General features: G+C 32.3%; 1 long non-coding RNA gene across 1 annotated transcript; it reads left to right on the top strand.

Annotated features, from left to right (window-relative positions):
* Positions 1 to 8572: 8572 nt before the first annotated feature.
* On the top strand, positions 8573 to 18259 carry LOC118188866 (uncharacterized). Its single transcript, XR_004758186.2, has 2 exons — positions 8573 to 8632; positions 17998 to 18259. It is a non-coding gene; the product is annotated as an uncharacterized LOC118188866 (long non-coding RNA).
* Positions 18260 to 20559: the final 2300 nt, after the last annotated feature.

Raw genomic sequence — 20559 nt, 5'->3', positions numbered from 1 at the left:
AGGTAATGCAAAATTGACATTTGAACAATTTTTAACAATTATGATTCAGATTGAAGGAATTTTAAATTCCCGACCATTGACACCCTTGTCTTCGGACATTGATGATTTAGAGGTTCTAACACCTGGGCATTTTTTAATTGGTAGAGCAATTAATTCGATCCCTGAGCCAGATATCACGGAAGTTAACATTAACAGGTTAAAATTGTGGCAACAGATCACAAGATTAGTACAAATTATCTGGAAAAAATGGAACTCCAATTATTTAAGTCATTTACAAAATCGATCTAAATAACAAAGTTCTAAAAACAATATACAAGTTGGAGACATGGTCTTAATTAAAGATAATTTGCCTTGTTGTAATTGGGCGGTTGGTCGTATAATAGAAGTATTTTATGGTAAAGATGGAAAAGTTCGCGTGTGTAATGTAAAAACTCAAACTGGAACTTTCAAACGACCAATTACCAAATTATGTGTCTTACCAATACAAAAATGAGTATTGTCCTTATAGTTATTGTACAGTATTGAATGTGTTTCACATAAAATGTCATTATGTAACTGAAATGTTATATTGTATTGCTTTGAGTTGTACGCTAATGTATATGGTAAATGTCTAATTATAATAATGATTTTTATGTAATAGTACTTATTCAAAATTGTTTATGATATACTTGTTTAATTTTTTTATGCTATATCTTAATTACAATAGTTGAATGCTAAGCATTGCAACGCGGGGCGGCATGTTCGCGCCTGCGCATCTGTAATGTAATCCACGCATGCGCATCTGTAATGTGATGATCTAACGAGTTTGAGAATCGCCATCGACGGTGAAAGAGGGCTGGTCACAGCTATGAGTTAATGAGTGATTGTAATTAATTATGAGAATTAATAAAGAATCGAACCAGCGAATTTATTTAGTGTGTGTTATTTGGGACGAGACCCAAACAATAGCTACAGAAAATCGTCTTAAAATGGGCTTTCCTTAATATCTTAGGCAAACAAGATTTATAGCTACGAAATACCATGTTACTGATAAACTAGAACGGTATTTATAATAAATTTTTGTCACTTAAATTAAGGGTGTCTCCTGTAAAAGCTTAAAAGCATAAAACTTCTTTTAATGTGCATTTACCAATAACCAGCTTTGCTTTAAATTCAGTATTAACCTCTTTGCCCACAGCTGTTCAAAATGATCTTCAGTCTACGCGTAATGACTGTGTTGTAGTTGGAGCACCAGACACCAGATGGCGCTAAGTAAAACGCAAACTACTTAATTCAAGGTTAGACTCCATAAATTTAATCTAGACATAGTAAATAGAAGCTTGTCGAAGCGTATAAGTTAAGAGTTTAGGAAATTTTCCCCATTTTAGCCCTATTTCTTTGCTTTGTTAAAGTTAAGCGATATATCACACCTGTTTAAATCCGAGTTTTGAGATATTTACGGTAGAATAAAGTCTTCTAATCCAAAGCTATTTTTGTTACATCACGAAAGCACCGTAAATTATGCTTGACTTTTATTGAAGGTAACGCTCGAGAAATCAGCAAGAAAATTATTTCATAGCTGTTCAGTGTTCAGTAGAATTATGTTTGGGTGTTTTGAAGGCTAGTGAATGCCCGAAATCAATAATATTTTAAGATTCTTAGCTTTTGATTTCTTAAAAGACATAACATTTGACGATTTTCTAAAGGTTTAGCACGTTAAATAGTTTTAAAAGATAAAAGTTAAAATGTCAAACAGTACTGTTTTGTGCAATTCTAATTGAAAAAATAAAATGTATTCGTAAAACAGATTAAAATGTTTTTCAAGGTAAATTTTTGAATGGTCACAAAAGAAAGATGACGGCTGCTTATGGAGACGAATTAATGTTTCAGTAACTCATGAGAAGAAATCAGCTCTCACGTTTATAGACCTTACAAATTTTTCGACAACTATCTTATGTTATGTTACACTATTCCAAGTTGGAATTATTCACTGGAAGACATTTTATTGTTAGGAAGATTAAAGATCAGTCACTTAATCAAATTACTTATATAAAGTTTTAAGCAACAACTGGTGTAGCATTCGAAATTGCAATACAGTTATGCTTCAGAAAACGAATGCCTGTTTTAACGAACACCCTGCCTAACGACTGCGTGTTCGAAGAGAAACAAATATCTCGCAAAACAACTTGGGCCAGCTTAAAAAAATCACATACGAATTTCGTCTCACATTAAATGGAGTTAATTTTATTTTATTTCCTTCTGTACCGTCGAGAGAATACAAAACACTGTCTTGCATAAATGGAGATAATAAGAATATTAGGTTAATTGGAAAAGCCGGAGAGATGAAAAATTAGCAACCGCCTTCGCCGGGAATCGAGCCACGGACATCTGGAATACCGTCCCAGCGTGTAGAACCACTACACCACGAAGACACGCTAGGAAAGCGGGAGAAATACCTTATAAAGCCTATAGATAAGTTTCTTCCAGTGAACAGAAGGAGATCATAAATAAGCCATCTATACCGTCGAGGATCTACCGAAGAAGCGAAAATTAAACCGATACCATATTTTAAAAAAAAAAAATATATATTTAATTAGAAATGGGAAGAGATCCAAGTCATAGTAAGCAAATAAACATAACACAGTAAGTAAGAATAACAAAATAGCTGACTTGTTTAACTACAAAATACCATGCACTTTTTCAAAGTCATTTCTGAGGAAGGGGCCGTGTTAGATAGCTTTTAAGGTAATTTAGATAAATTTTTGAAATTTAAAACTCTTAACACACACACACACACACAAAATAAAATAAAATAAAATAAATAAATAAATAAATAAATAAATAAATAAAGACAAATGTGCAAGATGGTTTAGACTGCTGCGTCTTCTACTTTCAATAGAATATTGGGAAATGTTAGACTAAACTGAATTAAAAAATTGACAGATTTTGTACCTGCGCAACATATGTAAATATTTTTAAAATTAATAAATTAGTTACATTTTGTAATAGTATTTAGTAATCAAATTGGAAAAGAAACAAAGGGGGTGTAAAATTTAAAAATAAAACAAAAGCACAACCTTACTTTCGCGTAGATTTTGAATAAAACTTGATCTATCTGTTTTGAGGGCGATCATATACAGGTCCCTCTTCTTCAGGAGGAAAAAATAAAGTAGCCTTCTTGCTTAATTTTGTATAGTGCACACTGTTTCAAATACTAATGGGGTTATCAATATTAATGTGAACTTTTTAGAGTACTCGCAAAACGGATAACTTTCGATATGCGAGGTCCCATTTTGTACTGCGAAGTTTTGTAACCAAACAGAATCACATTTAACAAAGATTTGAAAAAAAAAATTCTTTAAGAATTGTGACTAATCAATTCTACTACAGTTTTTGATATACGCATCTAGGTAATGCTTTAGCAGTTTAGTTAAAATTTACTAGTTTTATGCAAAATAGATGAATTATAATACAAATATTTTTTTAAATACTTATGTATGAATTATTTTGTTAAACACTAATGCTTGATTAAAATAAGTTCCTGAAAAATGTTAACAACAATATAAAACCTTACGAAAGTACGAATGTATGCAATAATCATTGAAAACTCTTATCCCTTTCATTGTATCTTTTTGGAAATAATTTTCGACTTACAAAAGGAAAATATTGAAATGAGTTCGGAAAAAATAAAGTTGTAGCTTTAAGGAGCATATCTGAAAATTTTTGCAACAAAATGTTAATGAATTAAGCAAATAATCCTTGATTTTTATAAAATAGGGAATTATCACCTGCGTCCTTTAATTTTCAAAACTTTTATAAAGCTAACTAATTCGAATATTTCAAACATAAATAAAAGTGAGAAGTTTAACTATTAACATTTTATGATTTCTTACTCGGTGACCAGTAGTTTTATTTTTCACAAATGCTCTTTTCTGATAACTGCTGAAGTTCTACGTAATAATATTAATTGAAAAATAATGCATGAAAATAAATAAGGCATTTTTCAATTGCTGTTACTTTGATTTATATTATATAACGCCGTATTGTATAAAGTCGTAGCTCTTTTCACTGCGCAAAATATTTCAGTAATGCGTTAGTGCTTTAATATTTAGTACCAGAGGCTGTATCATTCATAACTCTAGTTTCCTGCGAACAGTGAAGAAACCTTAGAAGCTGTTCCGGATTTTCTAAAAAAATACGATTATTTATTTATTTGTTGGTTTTTGGTTAGAAAAGTCAGAGATAGCTTTTTCCATAAGTTTTTTATTTAGTTCACTCACGGTGCTTTTCACCCTGGTCAAAAGTTGCCCGTTGCTTTTTAAACTACTTCCTGATAAGTTATCTACTTCAAATTTTGTATACCTAACTGTTTGCGAATGGCAATAAAACATGGTGAAGCGATGTTTTCCAAATTCGATTTAAATTCTTTAAAAGGAATGTTGAAATGATTTTTCGCACATATTAGCACACATTTAGCAAACAAACTGAAACATTCATAATTTTATTATTTCCACCTTCTGTTAGAACCGAAAAGAAAACATTTTAAATAAAATTTGTATGATATTTTAAACGTAATTTCTTATTTTTCTGGTGAAATTTCGAAAATCATTTGATTGTTTCAGCTTTTTGATGAGCATTAATTTAAAATTTCAACATCTGAAAATTCATCCTTTACAATGTAAATTTCTACAGATTATGAAGAAATTCTTCGTCCTCTTTTAAAAGAAGTATCATAAAAAGATATCATTTGACACTTCTCCAGCTTTTATTTTGAAATAAAACACATACTGAAACAATCGGTTGTTCCAGCATCGCTCGGAAAATATAATTTTAAGGTTCAAAACATTTGACGTGAACCAAATTCTTGAAATTGAAAGATTGATTACTCATTGTTGAAAAATTATTTTTCATTAGAATAATTTCATTAATAACGCACCATTCAGCTTAAAAAGATGAAAATCAGGTAAAATAAAAAACTTTTTTTTATAAAATAAGCTTTTATTTAAAATACATAAAAGAATTAATGAACTAATAGAAGAAAAATAATTTATCATACATTTTCATTGAAATAAAGGATTAAATTATTTTTTTTACAAAATTCTTCTACAACAGTGATGCCAGTTTTGTAGTCTACTTATTGTGAGTTTTTAAAATGTTTTACGACACTGTAGAGATATTAGGTTATTTTTAAAACAAAAACGTGAAATGTGAGCAAGGCCCTCGTCAGGACTTGAATCATCGACCTCTCTATTCCTCGCCGAGCGTGCTAACCATTACACCACGAAGGCATGCTATGAAGACGGGAGAAATACATTATAACATCATGAATAACCCTCGAAATGCGTTATAAAATGGTAACGCTATAAAAAATTCTGAAGATATTTAAAAAAGTTAAAACGTAAATGAAGTTATATTGCAAGAAAAAATAGCATTCTGGAGATTTCAAATGATGAGAATGTGGTGCAAATATCCAATATTTTTATCCGTTTCCTTTGAATAAAAGATTAAGTTTCTTCGGTTTTGAATCTAACCAGACTTATAGCTCTTCAGGGTATTTCAAATTAATTAATTTTTACCTCCTTGTACGAAGTGAAGGAAGTATTGTAATCATGGAAAGTTCCGCCTATCATATTTCTATGAAAATATGAATTTTCACCGCTATCGAATGCAATCTAACGATGTGTTTGCGTGACATCTGTACGTAAGGACAGAATAAACGACTCTTTTACCCCAAACGAATTATAAAATTAATTTAAAATCGATTCAGAAGAAACTTTTTTCGTGGCATTTGTACGTATGTATGTATCTCGCGTAACTCAAATGCGAGTAGCCTCCGAACGTTGAAATTTTGTATATAGGACTATTGTAACATTACGCCTTTAGTTGATCTGCATGCAATCTTTTTAAAATTATCAATAATCTTAAAGTTGTGTGCGGCTAAGACTACTTTTTTTTTTTTTTTTTTTTGAACCATAGCAGCCGTATTCGTTTACATTTGAAACTTAGCAGAATAGTGAATTAAGTTCGTTTCTGCACTTTCAGTGTCTTTTTGACGAGTAGAACCAAAAGGAAAATTTTAGTTTTGTGCACCGAAAAATCTGCTTCTTGCCTGCTGGCCAAATAGCTTGTTTTTGCGTATAAACTCTAATTTAAATTGTAGAAATTGTTTTTTTAATTGTTTTAAGTGTATTTGGTGTTTTACGTTTTTCTATATCTTTCAAATTTTAATGAAGATATTTTGACGTTTCATGTATTTTTGCTTTGTTGATACCTCTAATAAAATTGGAGGAAATAAGTTTAAATGAAGTCAGCAAAAAATGCACATAATTTAATATTCCATGCAAGTCATGTGGTGTCCGCATCAGATTTCTTTAGTAAGACACCAGAGAAGGAGCATTTCACTTTATTTTCAAGAAAATGACTTTTTACCCTTTATTTTCAAGATAGTAATTTAATGAGATGAATTTAATTCAATTTTCTTACAAAGGTATATATTTAATTAACCGGTTTAAATCACTCATCAGATTTACCAGTAGATAATTGCTTGCGTTTTATTTTACTTCGAAACGTGTATTTGGTTTCCTACGTAACGATACTAGGTGGGCCAAGAAATGTGTACATGCCTTTTTTCCTTTGATTCTAGACATGTACTTCCAAATGGAAAAAATTGAATGAAATTATAAAATTATATAAAATTTTTTATTACGAAAAGAAACTTCTTTACAGATTAATTTTTATTCATACTGTACTTTTATATTTAGTATGAATACAATAACATGTTATTATGTTCTTATAGTGCAGAGGCCTACCAGCGGGCCAGCAGTAAAATCCCTGAGCACTAGTAATTTTGCTCGAAGTTCGAATTCCGCGAACGGACTGGCTGCATGGGCTTTTTTGTGGTTTTCCCCGTGTGTCGAATTTATACGAGCCAGTTTTCACTAGAAAGTCCTTCACGAAGGCATCTTTTCTCTTAGGCGGATAGCCGTCGATGCTCTGACATAACTAAAATAGGTGTCTCTGGCTATTAATGTTACGATGTAAAAAAATAAAAGGCACTGAAAATGAATATTTGGATTACTATCGATAGTTAACGCTCAGATTTTATTTTAAGGTACACTTAACGTTTGTAATAATTTAATTTGCTGTAACGAGTTTCAAAGGTACATAAACGGTAATATTATGTTTAAATTAAATTATTGTTATGAAATTTAATGCATTTTTGGGGGCATGAAAAGGAAAAAAGAAGTTTTAAATAATTTTGCTGAAGTTAGAAAAAAATTGCACTTACATGAAAAAATATTGCAGTCCCTAAGTACACATTTTAAGCCACAGAAGCTTGTAGAGACATTGATTTTTGGAAGTCGGAGAGAAGAAAAATTAGCAGTCGCCTTCGTCAGGAATCGGACCACGGACTTCTGAAATATCGGCTCAGTGTACTGAACACTACACCACGAAGGCAGGCTAGGAAGGCGGGCGAAATACTTTATAAGCTTTTTCAACAATGTTTAAAATAACAGGAAAAAAATTGCGATAAATACAAAATTTTAAAAACTAGTTTGAAATAAAATAATCTAGTTATGTAAATTTGATTTTTAGAAATGCAAATTCAGCATCCATTAAAGTAATTTTGTAAGTTAGTGTAAGGCAACAGAATTAAAAAATTTATCATAAGATCTAAATTTCATTTATTAAAATTTGACTTCTAATATTAAAGCAACTACTTTTACAATTGTGGAAAAATGGTAATAAAGAATTCTTCTGACTTATACTTTTAATCCGTTTTCGCTCATCATTCATTACTTAAAGGAAATTTATTTTTATAAAATGTTTAAAATAAAAGAAGATTTTTATATTTAAAACGTATGGAATAATGAATTATGCAATAATTATACGTGTTTCAAAACTTATTAGCATCAGATGAACTTAAAAAAGCAAGCTTTTTTTGTTTTGTTGTTGAAGGTTAAAATTAATTAATTCTGTTGTTAATATTTATAAGTATTTATCTGTAGTATTAATAAGAAATGAAAAATTGCATAAAGGACTTTTCTTTTTAAATTTTCTCCTATTAAAATGATTTATAATATTCTTGAAACCGCAGAATCTTTTTCTTTGTTCATCTAGAACTCTTTATACATTTTATTTAAATAATTATTTTGCAGCTCGATTATGATATTCAAAATTAATCGATATCATTATACTCAAACTCAATTATTTAACTTAAATTATTAATGAATTGTTGTATTAATGGACTGAGGTGTTAAGGCAACAGGAACTGATGCCATCTATTGATGAAAAATGGAAACAGCTATGAAATAATTACATTAAAAGCTAAGGGTAAACAACGATTGGAATTAGGATTACTAACAAGAACTGAAAAATCTTTATGTGTGTGAAAAGCTTCTGAAAATCTAATTCGGCAATGTTACTTCAATAATTTTAGCTGCTGAAGAATGGAAAATGGGATTTTCTGACCAACAGTGTTGGTCAACAGCAGGTATATGTGCATCCATTTATATGTTTCTATTTTTCATCAGCAGATGGCGCTAGTAACTTGACGTCCTTCTTAATACTGCAGCCTGAGAAAAGGCCACTATTTCGTTACTTGCTCTTCTGTAGCCGAAGGATTAGGTTCTATGTTTAAACCTTAGGCCAGGTAATTTACGAATTTACGTTGATTTTTGTTGCCTTAATATCTCTAATAATCGTTATTCGGAGTATTATTTTAACTCAGATTCTGAATGAATGTTGGTATGTGCTGGTATGTGAGGATCTACCTTTATTGCGATAACTAGTAAGAAGTTACAAAATCTATACCAAATAGCATTGTGACATTTAAGCGCATTATTTTAGAACTGCTATTAGATGTTAGGGCTTATATTTATTTCATACTTCTCTTCTTCAGAACTACAAGCAACAAATAAGCCTGCTATTAGTCTATTTAGGCCAATAACCCTAATATTCCACATAAGTCGTAACGAAAGTAATATCTGTTACTTAACAACATTAGACAAAAAGTTTAATTTATGCAGAAACATTTATCACTTTTCAAATAGATTTACAAAGAAGTATGAGATAAACAAATTATTTATTTTTACATGTAGCTTTAATTCATATTAATAGGTGTACTTAATTCCTAACTAAAGAAATCATATAGTTGCTTGTATTTAATTAATGAAATGTCTGGCTTTGTTTCTTATCCATAAGTTTTTAAATGTTAGGAATTATTTGAAACTGTTAATCTTAACACTGTTTTAGGCTTTCGTCATCAAGAAGTTTTTGACAGTAAAAATGTAAAATTTTCATTTTCGAAAATCTTTACTAATTTAATATAAGCATGTATTAAAAAGTGTTGTTATTAAATTGCAGGAATTAACAGCTCATTTGTAACGTATTTGAAATTTATGGAAAATCTTTAATAGTCTGAGAGTAAAAAAAAATAACGTAATTTGCAAAATTAATCGTATGAATAACTGATCAAATACATTGAACACTATCTGGAGCAAACAGCCAGTAAACAAAATTTAAGCGGTCGGAAAATAATAAGAAAATACATATATTAGGTATAAAAGTCCTGTAACCTATAATATCGCTTAAAAGCTTTTAAGCCAATGTTATGAAATTTATTTTTTCTTCTGTGAAATTTCTACAGTGAGGTGCCACTAAATTAAGGATAGCAAGTTAATAACAAGTTGGGCCTCCTCTAGCCTTGATAATGGCTACCACACGACGAGGCATAGATTCAATTAGCTTGCGGAAACATTTTACGGGAATGGCTTGCCGAACATCGGATAAAGCTCATCGGATAATTCATCATTCAAAAACATCGGATAATTCAGGAAAGGTCGCCAGTGTTCTGTGATGCTGTTTGATACCTTTCTCTAAAACATACAAAAGGCATTCAGTAGGATTTAAGTTAGGGCTTCAAGGTCTCCAATTCATGAACGAGAAATTATAGCAATGAATGCTTATCCAAGCGGAACTGAGACCTGTGAGCAGCCTCCAATCGGAACCTGTGAGAGGTGCAATTATCTAGAATACTCCATTTCTGTTTGAATGACAGGACAAAATGGTTGGAGATGATCGCGCAGCAACTCTACTTACCGAATCATATTGAGCGAGGTTGGTACAAAAAACAAATATTTCAAACCTTCAAGGAGAAAATACCACAGACCATGTTTAAACTGTCATCGCCTAAAGTTTAAACCTGGCATGCAGGATCCATGGCTTCATGAGCTTGACGCCATAGTCTAAGGTTCGCGTCGGTATTAAGTAACTGGAATCGAGACTTATGACTCTATGCAACTCGTTTTCAGTCCTGTCTGTGTCTTTTTTCTGTGTTTGAACATAGAATCCATTCTCTGTGATATCTTGCCTATTCAAGACGTCCAGCTATATAGCATGCATTCAGCAATGATACTCTCGTGGGCTATGGTTCCCGGCGCCCGTATAGTGAAGCGAGCGTTTCACGATGCTTTTATTGACTATGCGACTGGCACCCTGATTCAGCTGGGTGGTAATTTGACTAATGTTTGGCTTCGTTGGCTATGTACAATACGGCTGAGCCGTCTCACGCTACGCTCGTTCAAGGCTAATTGTCCTTTGTAATTTGCCAGATAGCTAGTTTTTCCCCCACCCTGCGTGTATTCTCAGTTTTCCCTTGGACATTTTCGACTTTGACAGGGCCTAGTTCTCTGACGATTTCGGGAACTAAATGGCCTATTCGTCGAATACCTAATATCTGTCCGCGATCAAAAGTGTCTAAATCAGAAGTTTTACCCATACATACGACTGATTAACAACAACCATAGTACTAGCTATATATGCAGTTACCACAACGCTCTCACGTGAGCACAAATACGGAGCAGCTCTACAATATTTTCATAGTCGTCTATCTCTAATTCAATGGCACTTCAGTATATATCCGTTCGTAATTTAGCGGAAACACTAGAAATACACTATACAAAAATGAGAAAGTGATAATAGTCGGCTGCTCTGGCTCTGGGTGACTTGTTAAATTTAATTGTTCTTGTAATCTTTGTGTTTTCTATGCATATTCACATTTTAGATAGATTTTCTTACTGAAAACTGGAAAATAAGGTACATTGCCACTTGCTATGTGCTAATAATTGTTTTATTTTTAATATCTCTTATTTTATCTAACATTTAATTAATAAGCTTGTTCTGTCCTCGAAAACTTATCTTTTATTTTTTTCAAATGTATGTAAATTTATTCATAAATTAATATACTCATACGAGGCATGTTTTTTAAGTATCATTTTGATATAAAAAACACAAGTGCAATTTTTATAAAAAGTTTTATTTTTACAAGAAACCTACTATCTACTTTTCAACATAATTACCATCATTATCAAGGCTCTTCTCATATAGTGCAAACAGTATTTTAATTCCATCCTCCTAGAAATCTGCCGCCTTATTTGCTAACCATTTAAGCACGGCCGTTTTGATGTTGAATACTTCCATTACATGGATTGCTATTTTGATTCCAATATAACATGAGCCAACCAAGTTCATCATGTCGCCTGGGACAATTTGACTCTAAAAACTGATAACCTTTATTACCGATGAAGGAAAATCAAAGCACTGGCTACACGATGGGTTTTGACCAACTCATAAGCATTTTCGCTCCCCAGCTTGAACAATAACTTTGATCACTTAAGCATTCTTCCACAGTTTTATAAGAAACCTCTTCGAGACTTGATGAAACTCATCACATAATGATGAAATCTTAAGCGTCTGTTTGTTCGAACTTTTGCATCAATTTATGTACCAAGTCTTTAGTAATGACAGACGGTTGGCCACTGCGCATCATGAAAAACCCAATTTTTTTACCATTCCAGCGTTTGCAATGTTTTCTGCATACACTTCACTAATCTGTCGATAAATTTCGGTCCCTGTTATGCCTTTTGCGTTCAGTAGACGAATCACATAAATTATTTCACGATAGGAGGGCTTTTCAATTGTATGACACATTTTAAATGCGCAAAAAGAAATACAAACACAAATGAATGCTTTAGTACTGGCATCTGTGACTACCAAGAGGTATTCAGCGCACCTGCGCGGAACAGCGTCTGCAGCGCTATAATGGCCATATTTAAAAATGTTTACTCTCTTAAATCCGCTTTGTACAATTAATTTATTCAAATTATTACAAAAGCAAAATAGGGCATTTAATCCTCTTTATTATAATTCTAAAAATATATTTAAAAAATGAATTGTATTTCAACAATCATCTGAATTTTGTTTCAAATCACGCTTAACCGCTCAGCCTGCAAGGCATTTCTCCCGTCTTCCTAGCGTGCATTCGTGGTGTAGTGGTCAGCACACTGAGCCGGTATTTCAGAGTTCCGCGGTTCGATTCCCGGCGAAGGCGTTGCTAATTTTTCATCTCTCTGGCTTTTCCAATTAACCAAATGTCTCTACAAGCCTAACTATTAAAAGGATATCACCACATTTTCGCTTTACTTAACCTTAAAAATTATTGAGTTGGCTATCATTCAGTGCTCAAAATCTAATAAAATAAAAAATTTTACTAAGATTAGTGCAGAAAACCCTGGACTTTTGCTCTCAGTTTATCTTGAGAAAAATAGATTGAGAAGTAATTATTTCTTTTCCTTTTAATATTTACATGTTTCTGGACAACGATTCGAGCCATCTTACACATCCATCATCCATCTTACACATGCCTCAAACTTCCCGTGTTATGTTTCCATGGTTTTTCTATATTGGTATATTTTACTGATTTCAAGCACTTTTGTAATTTCTCTGTATAACTCTTTCGGAAGAAACTCATTTGTGTTGAGCTGAAGATGTAATTCTTTGGTGACACTGAAACTACTGGAATCTACTTCCTGTCAAAAAAGAGAACACATTTACTGTCTCTTTAATATCATAATTTACTTTATATGACATTTGTTATAACTTGTGAATAAGTCTTTCGAAAATTTTATCTGGATTTTGTGGAAACTTGTCAATCATTCTAGAGGCATTAGAATGAAATAAGTTGACTTCTGGAAGTAATATATATTTTTTCGTTTTTTGAAAAGCGTTATTGTCGTTCTGCTACCGAAGGACAATAAAAGTAAGATAAAGGAGGAGTAAAAGGAGTAAAAGGAAGGAAAGTAAAAACAAGCTAATAAATTTATTTTTACTATTTTGGGATCACGTAATAGTTTCATTGTTTTTATGAAAATTTGATTAACAATGTAGCTTCCACAAACTGTCGCATTCAGCGTTAATGAAGGAGTTAGTAGACCATTAAGCTGCTGCTTAAATTTTGTTTCCTTAAAAAGATCATTCCTTTTGTTTTTTCACTGCTGACCTTGCAAGTTATCAATTTCGAAGAATGTTTGTTGCCAAATTTCCTCTTAATTTCATATTACTTCCAAAGAAATTTTAATGTTTAAAGTGCTACGAAGGTATGCTAAGAAGGCGGGAGAAATACCTTATAATTACGATTGAGGTTATTAAATTCTCATATGATACCGCTCAAGAAGGTTAAAAGACCAACACCTTTGACTTTTAAGTTTACTACGCAGTTTATTGTTTTCTTGCGATTTAACTGTAAAATAAATTTTTTTCGTAAAGGGGGGGGGGAATTCAGAAATTTTTCTTTACTTAAGCATGGCTCTGAGTTATGCAAAAAACGCTGCATTAATTACTGTTAATTTCTTCTAACAATTTTTGAACTTTCTGTGGTTAAGATTTCGTGAACAGGTTAAACTCTCTATATTTATTACAGTTTTAATATAAAATTCTACAAGAATAATTTTGAAATTAAAATAACCAAAAATCAAAACTGCCACGGATTGTTACGTAGAAAAAGCAATACAAATTGAACCTTTAAAAAACTGACTTCTTTTGGTGGCGCGACAAAAAAAAAAAAAAAAAAAAAAAAAAAAAAAAAAATCTGAAATGTTTCAGATTTTATATTACGTCCAAAGGGGCGTCTTTTAACATTTTGTGTGTTACCTTTCTTTATTAAATATCATGTTCCTCGCACTTAAACCATAAGATCCAGTGCAACAGCAATATCGCAAAATAGTTTTAAAACGAGCATATGTTTAGAATTTCCGATACAGAGACTCACGCGCTGGAGATAAAAATGTTTTTTCTGCACAATGTTGCCATTGCTCGCTTTGAAATCCTTGAGTTTGTTAATCAAAAATTCGTCAAAGTTTTAAAAAATAGGAAATCGATCATAAAACAAATTTCAAATTTCAAATTTGGTCTTCCACATGCTCATATTCGTTGGAGGATTACGTTATTCAAAATTCGATGACTCTATGTACCGTTATTTTATGACAATGTGAGAAATATACATACATTTACGCAGATTTTCATTATTTAATTTCTTCAAATATAATGCAGGACTCTAACATTTTATGGCAACAGTTTGAAAAGTGAACCGACATTTATCCGTCCGACGCAAAATGCCAAAACGAAACTAATAGTCCTTCGGGATTCAAATCCCTTTGGACTAAAAAAAAAAAAAAAAAAAAAAAAAAAAAACTAAGTACTTACATAATCAAAACTTTTAAATCTAGAGAAATCAAAGAAAGATATCCTCCCTGGTGTTTTGGTAGAATCACGATTATTTGTCAAAACCAAAATTGCGAAAATGCATTTCCACAACAAAATCATTAATCTGCTACCTCTCACTAAAATATAACTAATTCAGATCTCTAACCTGAAAACACATAAATTTCAATACAAAATCTAGAGATAGCCTTAAACCCTTAACATTTAAAATACCACATAGATCTCTCCAAAACTCCAGGGAAAGATAAATCTCACAATTAAGAAGTTTGTTCATCAAAATCAAAATAAATTCAGTAAACCGATCGTATAGTCACCAACACTAAACTGATTTTTTTTTCTACTACCGCAATATAATTACCCAGGTTCGAATAAAATAACCATGTTTCCGTAATCTTATAATTCAAGATAGCTGGCCAGACTACCCCTACACAATCTTTTTAAAAGATACTCATAGTTTTTTTACATATCAATCTCATTTTAAACATTCATTAATACAGAAATCATAGTGACACACTTCATAGTTTTTTAATCATTTTAAACAGGAACTCATGAAGTTTAAGCTCATTTATAAAAGCTGATTTAGAATGAATCATATTTCTTCAACTGTGACACATCAGCATGTTCATTTTCGGCCAAATGAAATTACATGAACATAGCACTTAAACATTAAAACAAAGATTCACTCCCTCCAATTAGTTCAATTAACTTCTGACAATTAAACATTAATAAAAAAATTACCTTCTCAGCTAGAAATTTAGTAACAATAAATATTCAATTTTCATCTACTTAAACATGACAGCTATTGCTTTAGTATTAAACATTTCTAAATTTATAAAAATTAATTAACAAAAGAAAAGCACCAATGAAAATATAAAGTCACTCACGAATTCTACGTACACACATCTGAGGGACTCAAGGAGCTGTCCGGATCCAGTCGCAAAACGTCGAAAACATAACAGCCAAGCATCATTGTCCGGAAAACCGATACTGATGTGTGTTCATAGCATAACGGGAATCCTCTAATAACACCCGCACTACTCGGTCCAGCAGCATTTAACTCCAAAAAATTAATAATAATCAGCCTTCCCTTTTATTTCGAAGACCCTCTGAAGATAACGGAAGGAGATTGACAGCAGGAGATGACGACTTTCCTCCTTTTCCATATTTTCCAAAGCAAACTGGAACTTCAGCGCGAGCAATTCAGACAGCTCTTCCACACATGGAAAACGTCAGAGACATGAATAGAACACTGGACCTAGCTCCAGATCTTTTGCCAATTACGCCGAAATTTAACCGCAAGAAGCTCGCGACGAGCTGGGACCGGTCGCCGCAACCAGTGCCTCGGAGATCATCAATTTTAAACGTAACCGCGGTCGCCCCCAAGGGTTCGCCGGGTAACGCTCCTCTCAAAGTCGATCAAACTGGACCAAATCTCACAAAACCCTCGCAAAAATCTTCTCTTCTCCCTTGCAACGGCTTAAAACTCGGTTTACACTCACCAAGACTTCCTCTAGCCAACTAGAAAAAAAGTAATAAATAGCCTCTAAAATTCTCAGAAATTCAGAACTTTCTACAAGATGACAGTTCCTTTCTTTCTCACGCAACAGAAGAATGTTTCCAACCTATAACTCTGTCAAAAAATCGCCGCCCCTTAGAACTATTCACCTCTTAACGAGCAAAACACGTGTTTTCAACCCCTGCGAAAAGAGGAAAATGCAGCTGGGCAGTCTGACCCCTAACCTCCAAAAGAAGCCGACTCGTGAGAAACGGAAATATACTCGCGCCCTTTTAACTGTAACACATATTCTGCCAAACTTAAAGAGCTTTGCCGTAAAGTTTAACAATATTAAATATTATACATTAATTTTTAAATAAGCACAATACAGATTCATTAAACACAGTAAAATAATACGCAATAATTATACACAACAAAAAATACATAAGAATTTTCCATAAATACGCAATAATCATACACAACAAAAAATACATAAGAATTTTCCATAACAAATTATTAATTGCTATTATTTTCAAGCTTAAGTTTTGCTTAATATTTCAGTTTTGATCTGTAATTGAATTTCTAAAATTTTTTTGCTTTAGTTGTTTAAAGTTGGTGTAAGTTTAAACTGTAACTTTTGTAAACTTTAAAATTAAGGTTTGGTTGCTTTAAAAGTTTTCTTAAGTTGAAGTTGTTTAGTTTGTTTGTTGTTTTGTTTAATTTGAGTTTAGGGACTTAAGTTTACTTGGTTTTTGTACTTTTGTTATAACCCCTTATGGTTGTTTAACTTTAATTATTATTTTTAAAGTTTTGTTGCTGCACTTTTAGTGTGTTAATTTTTTTAACTTAATTTTGTTACCCCTCTTTCTATTAAAGTTGTCGAATACATATTTTATGACTGACGGTAAGGTAAATCAATAGTAATTGTAATTCAATCTGGGTTATGAGTATTTATACTTGAAATATGCTATATGTATAAATGCTGCTGAAGAAACAATTTATATAGCGCTGATATTTTTTTAATGAATTATATTGTTATGTAATAGTTTAATTTTTAATGTCCCAAAGTCGTTTGTGTTGACTTGGTTGTGAAAATTTTCACACCCTAACCGTTGGCTTGGAATTCTTTCTCAGAATCCCTTATCAGAGGATTACTGCACCCCGAAATTCTTTCGCCCAAACGAAAAAAACCACATGTCGGATGACGTGTTGGATGTATACACCATCTGAAGTTTCCCTAAAAGAGGACCCCGTTTTGTTGGACAAGCAAGCAGGGAAAGGTTCTACAGCGTATTTTGAGGACGGGGAAATAATCGTTGGGTTGGGTAAAAAGCTCTACATGGTCGAATTGGACCTCGATGCGAGGCTAGATATCCCCCCCCTTGTTTTCGTCTGCGGAGATTGTTGACACATTGGTGTGGCCTAACTGGCTTTTCTGGTAGTCGGGAAACCCCTTCCCGTGAAGATTTCTCTGTTTGGGTTGCAGGACTTGGCTGGTTGCTGTTCACCTTCTACGCGAAATTTTCAAAAAACGCGACAGCTATTAAAGTGGATGCGCGGTGTTTTCGAGAAGGGAGACGAAGAAAGGATTTTCGATGACACTTTTTTTCTGACGAAGGAGGAGACGGAGTGAAGATTTTCGATTACATCCTTTTTTTCTGACAGAGCCAAGGAGACGCAGGAAGAAATTTTCTCGAAGAAAAAGGAACGAGAGATGACTTCTAAGATGCAAAGCGGAGACCAGCCGTCCGGAGTCCCTGGTATGATGAACGATTAAACAACCTACACAGAAGGAAGGCTTACTAAATCAAGAATTCCTGAGTATTTACTGACTTCAGTATGGCCGGTGTTTTGGGGGAGTCCTACCGGTTGGAAGCGGCTGTGTGTGTGTGGGGGGGGAAGCAGGGCCTCCGAAAGAGTTGTCCATTATTAATTTTCATATTGTTTTTTTTTCTTTCTTGCAGATTGCAGATGTATCTTCAGACGTTTAATTATTGTTACCTGCATCGTGACAGTATCTGTCTGAGTTTTTCGCCTGTATCAAGTACCCAAAAGTTTGTATGATGCCCCCCAAACGGCAACGGTGAATTGTTAAATATGTAAAGAAGGTGTGTAAAATTTCAGTTGTTTCTTCAGATATAAGGATGACCAGTCACCACCATTTTAAAATGTAACTGTATTCTTACTATTATCTCCATAAATAAACGTTAGATTGATTTTACCTACCTAGCTTTGTAATTATTTTAAATATTTGACTTTGCTCTGGACCATAGCATTTGAACTGGTTGCTGCCCGACATTATGTCTCACAACGCAACTTCCTGAAATTTAGAATTTTTTATGTTACACTATGATAATTACTCGAACTCTTATGTCATGTGATTGATACAGAATTGGTTGAAAGTTTTTTGTTATGTTACCAATATACATACATTTACCTACCACAAAATTTGGTATGAACGTTGATTATAGAAATTACACAGAAATGATGTTAAGTAGTAAATAATACATTTGAAATTATATTGTTTATGTTTATTGTTTATGTATATTGTTTATGTAACAGGATTGATGTAAGTACACAAACATAATATTTCGATGAAGAGAAAACAAGATTGTTAGATTGTTTCAAAGTTGTGCATATAATAGTTCTATACTTACGATTGCGCATTTAACAGCTGACATTATGTATTACTACCACGAAAATTATATTTCATTAAATTACGAATTCTGTATCCAGATGTGTAAGTTTATTTTTAAGATTATATTCTGTTAATTTTTAAAGGTATCTCTCGATAAAATATTGAGGATAAATATTTTTAAGTGAATGTAAATATTTATAAGACGGCTTAAAATATTTATTTTATAATTTTCGATAAAATGATTATATGAACTGAGACCTACGAGCTAAAGAATAAATTGAAAGAAAATACACATATCTGAAAGTTTATACTTAGAGAAGGTTCTGCTCCAAATAAGAGTCTCGGAAATATTTATAAATGCAGATGAGGATAGATTTATTCAACGATTCATAAAATCTTTTCTGAATAGCTATCCCATTTCAACAATAGCTGCAGAAGTTTGGAAATTTCATGGAAGTTGTATTAATACTAACAAACAGTTTATTGTGTTTGTTTTCATAGATTATGTAACGCTCATTGAAGTTACCGTAACAGGAAAAAAAAAAAAAAAAAAAAAAAAATTAGGCACATAAGCACAAGGGTCTAAGCTTTGAGGCTGTCTCTGCCTCAGCACCCCCCCCCATATTAGGAAAAAAGGTCTTATGCACCACAACCAAGACTCGGGAGGGCTGGACAGGCAACCTGTTCTAAACCTGTTCTGTTGAGTTACATGGGTATAGAAAGACCTTGAAAGAAATACATTGGAATCCTGTGTTATTACAACTGAAAAGCAAATTATAAGCTTAAAATTTGCATAGCATGAATTATAGGATTATTTTCATCAATTTAATAGAAACATATACTGTGCCAGATATTATAGAAACGTTTTTGCTGAATATATGCAAGTATTAAAAATCAAAAAAATATTTATATACGCATTATAGATTAAATGTTATGTGAGACGGGAATGTAGTTCACAGTAAACAGTTTTAAGTTAGGAGTAATGTGTTATGCGAAAGACCTAAATATTACCAGCATTAACATATATGTATGTATGCAATTATCTTGATAGTTTTTCTAAGCTTTGAGACTAAGAAAACATCCTTTTCGTAAATGTATTTTTATATCTATAATTTGACTCAGAACTTCCCAATTCAAGTATATCACAGAGCAGTTTTATATTTTGTATGCGATAACGAAATTCCTTAAAATTCTTTAGAGCTACTAATACAAAATAAATGTACTGGGGGCAAAATTGCTCCTTGGTGCAAGCTTGTGTGATTGATTTTAATATAAGAGAGAAATTTACCCATAATCAAAATTAAAATTAGTCTAATAATGACCCTTAAATTGCCTTTGGTTAAACCATAACAATACTGAATGAGTTAGCAATGTAAGCAGTTTTTAGTCCAAAGAGGCTTTGTCCCTGAAGGACTATTATTTTCATTTTGCTATTTTCCGTTGAATCACTATAAATGTCCGTTTCAGTTTTCAAACTGTTGCCACCGAATGTTAGAGTCCTGCATTATATTTGAAGAAATTAAATACAGAAAATCTGCATAACTGTATGTATATTTCTCGCATTGTGATAAAACAACGGTACCTAGAGCCATCCAATTTTGAATGACGTAATCCTCCTGAGAATATGGGCATGTAGAAGCCCAAATTTGAAATTTGGAATTTGTTTTATTATCGATTTCATATTTTGTAAACCTTTAACGAATTTTTGATTAACAAACTCAACGATTTGAAAGCGAGCAATGGCAACAATCTACGGTGGGAAAAAAAAACCTTTCTATCTCCAGAGCGCGGAACTGTGTATCGGAAATTCTAATGATAGGCTCATTTTGCGACATTGCTATTGAACTGAAATTTATGGTTTAAGTGCGAAGAACATGTTTTTTAATAA

The sequence above is a fragment of the Stegodyphus dumicola genome, chromosome 2, assembly GCF_044657685.1.
Source record: "Stegodyphus dumicola isolate Sdum_Otavi_A_Nest chromosome 2, ASM4465768v1".
Lineage (NCBI taxonomy): Eukaryota > Metazoa > Arthropoda > Arachnida > Araneae > Eresidae > Stegodyphus > Stegodyphus dumicola.
Note: the sequence above shows the minus strand (reverse complement) of the source record. Positions and strands in the feature narration are given on the sequence as shown.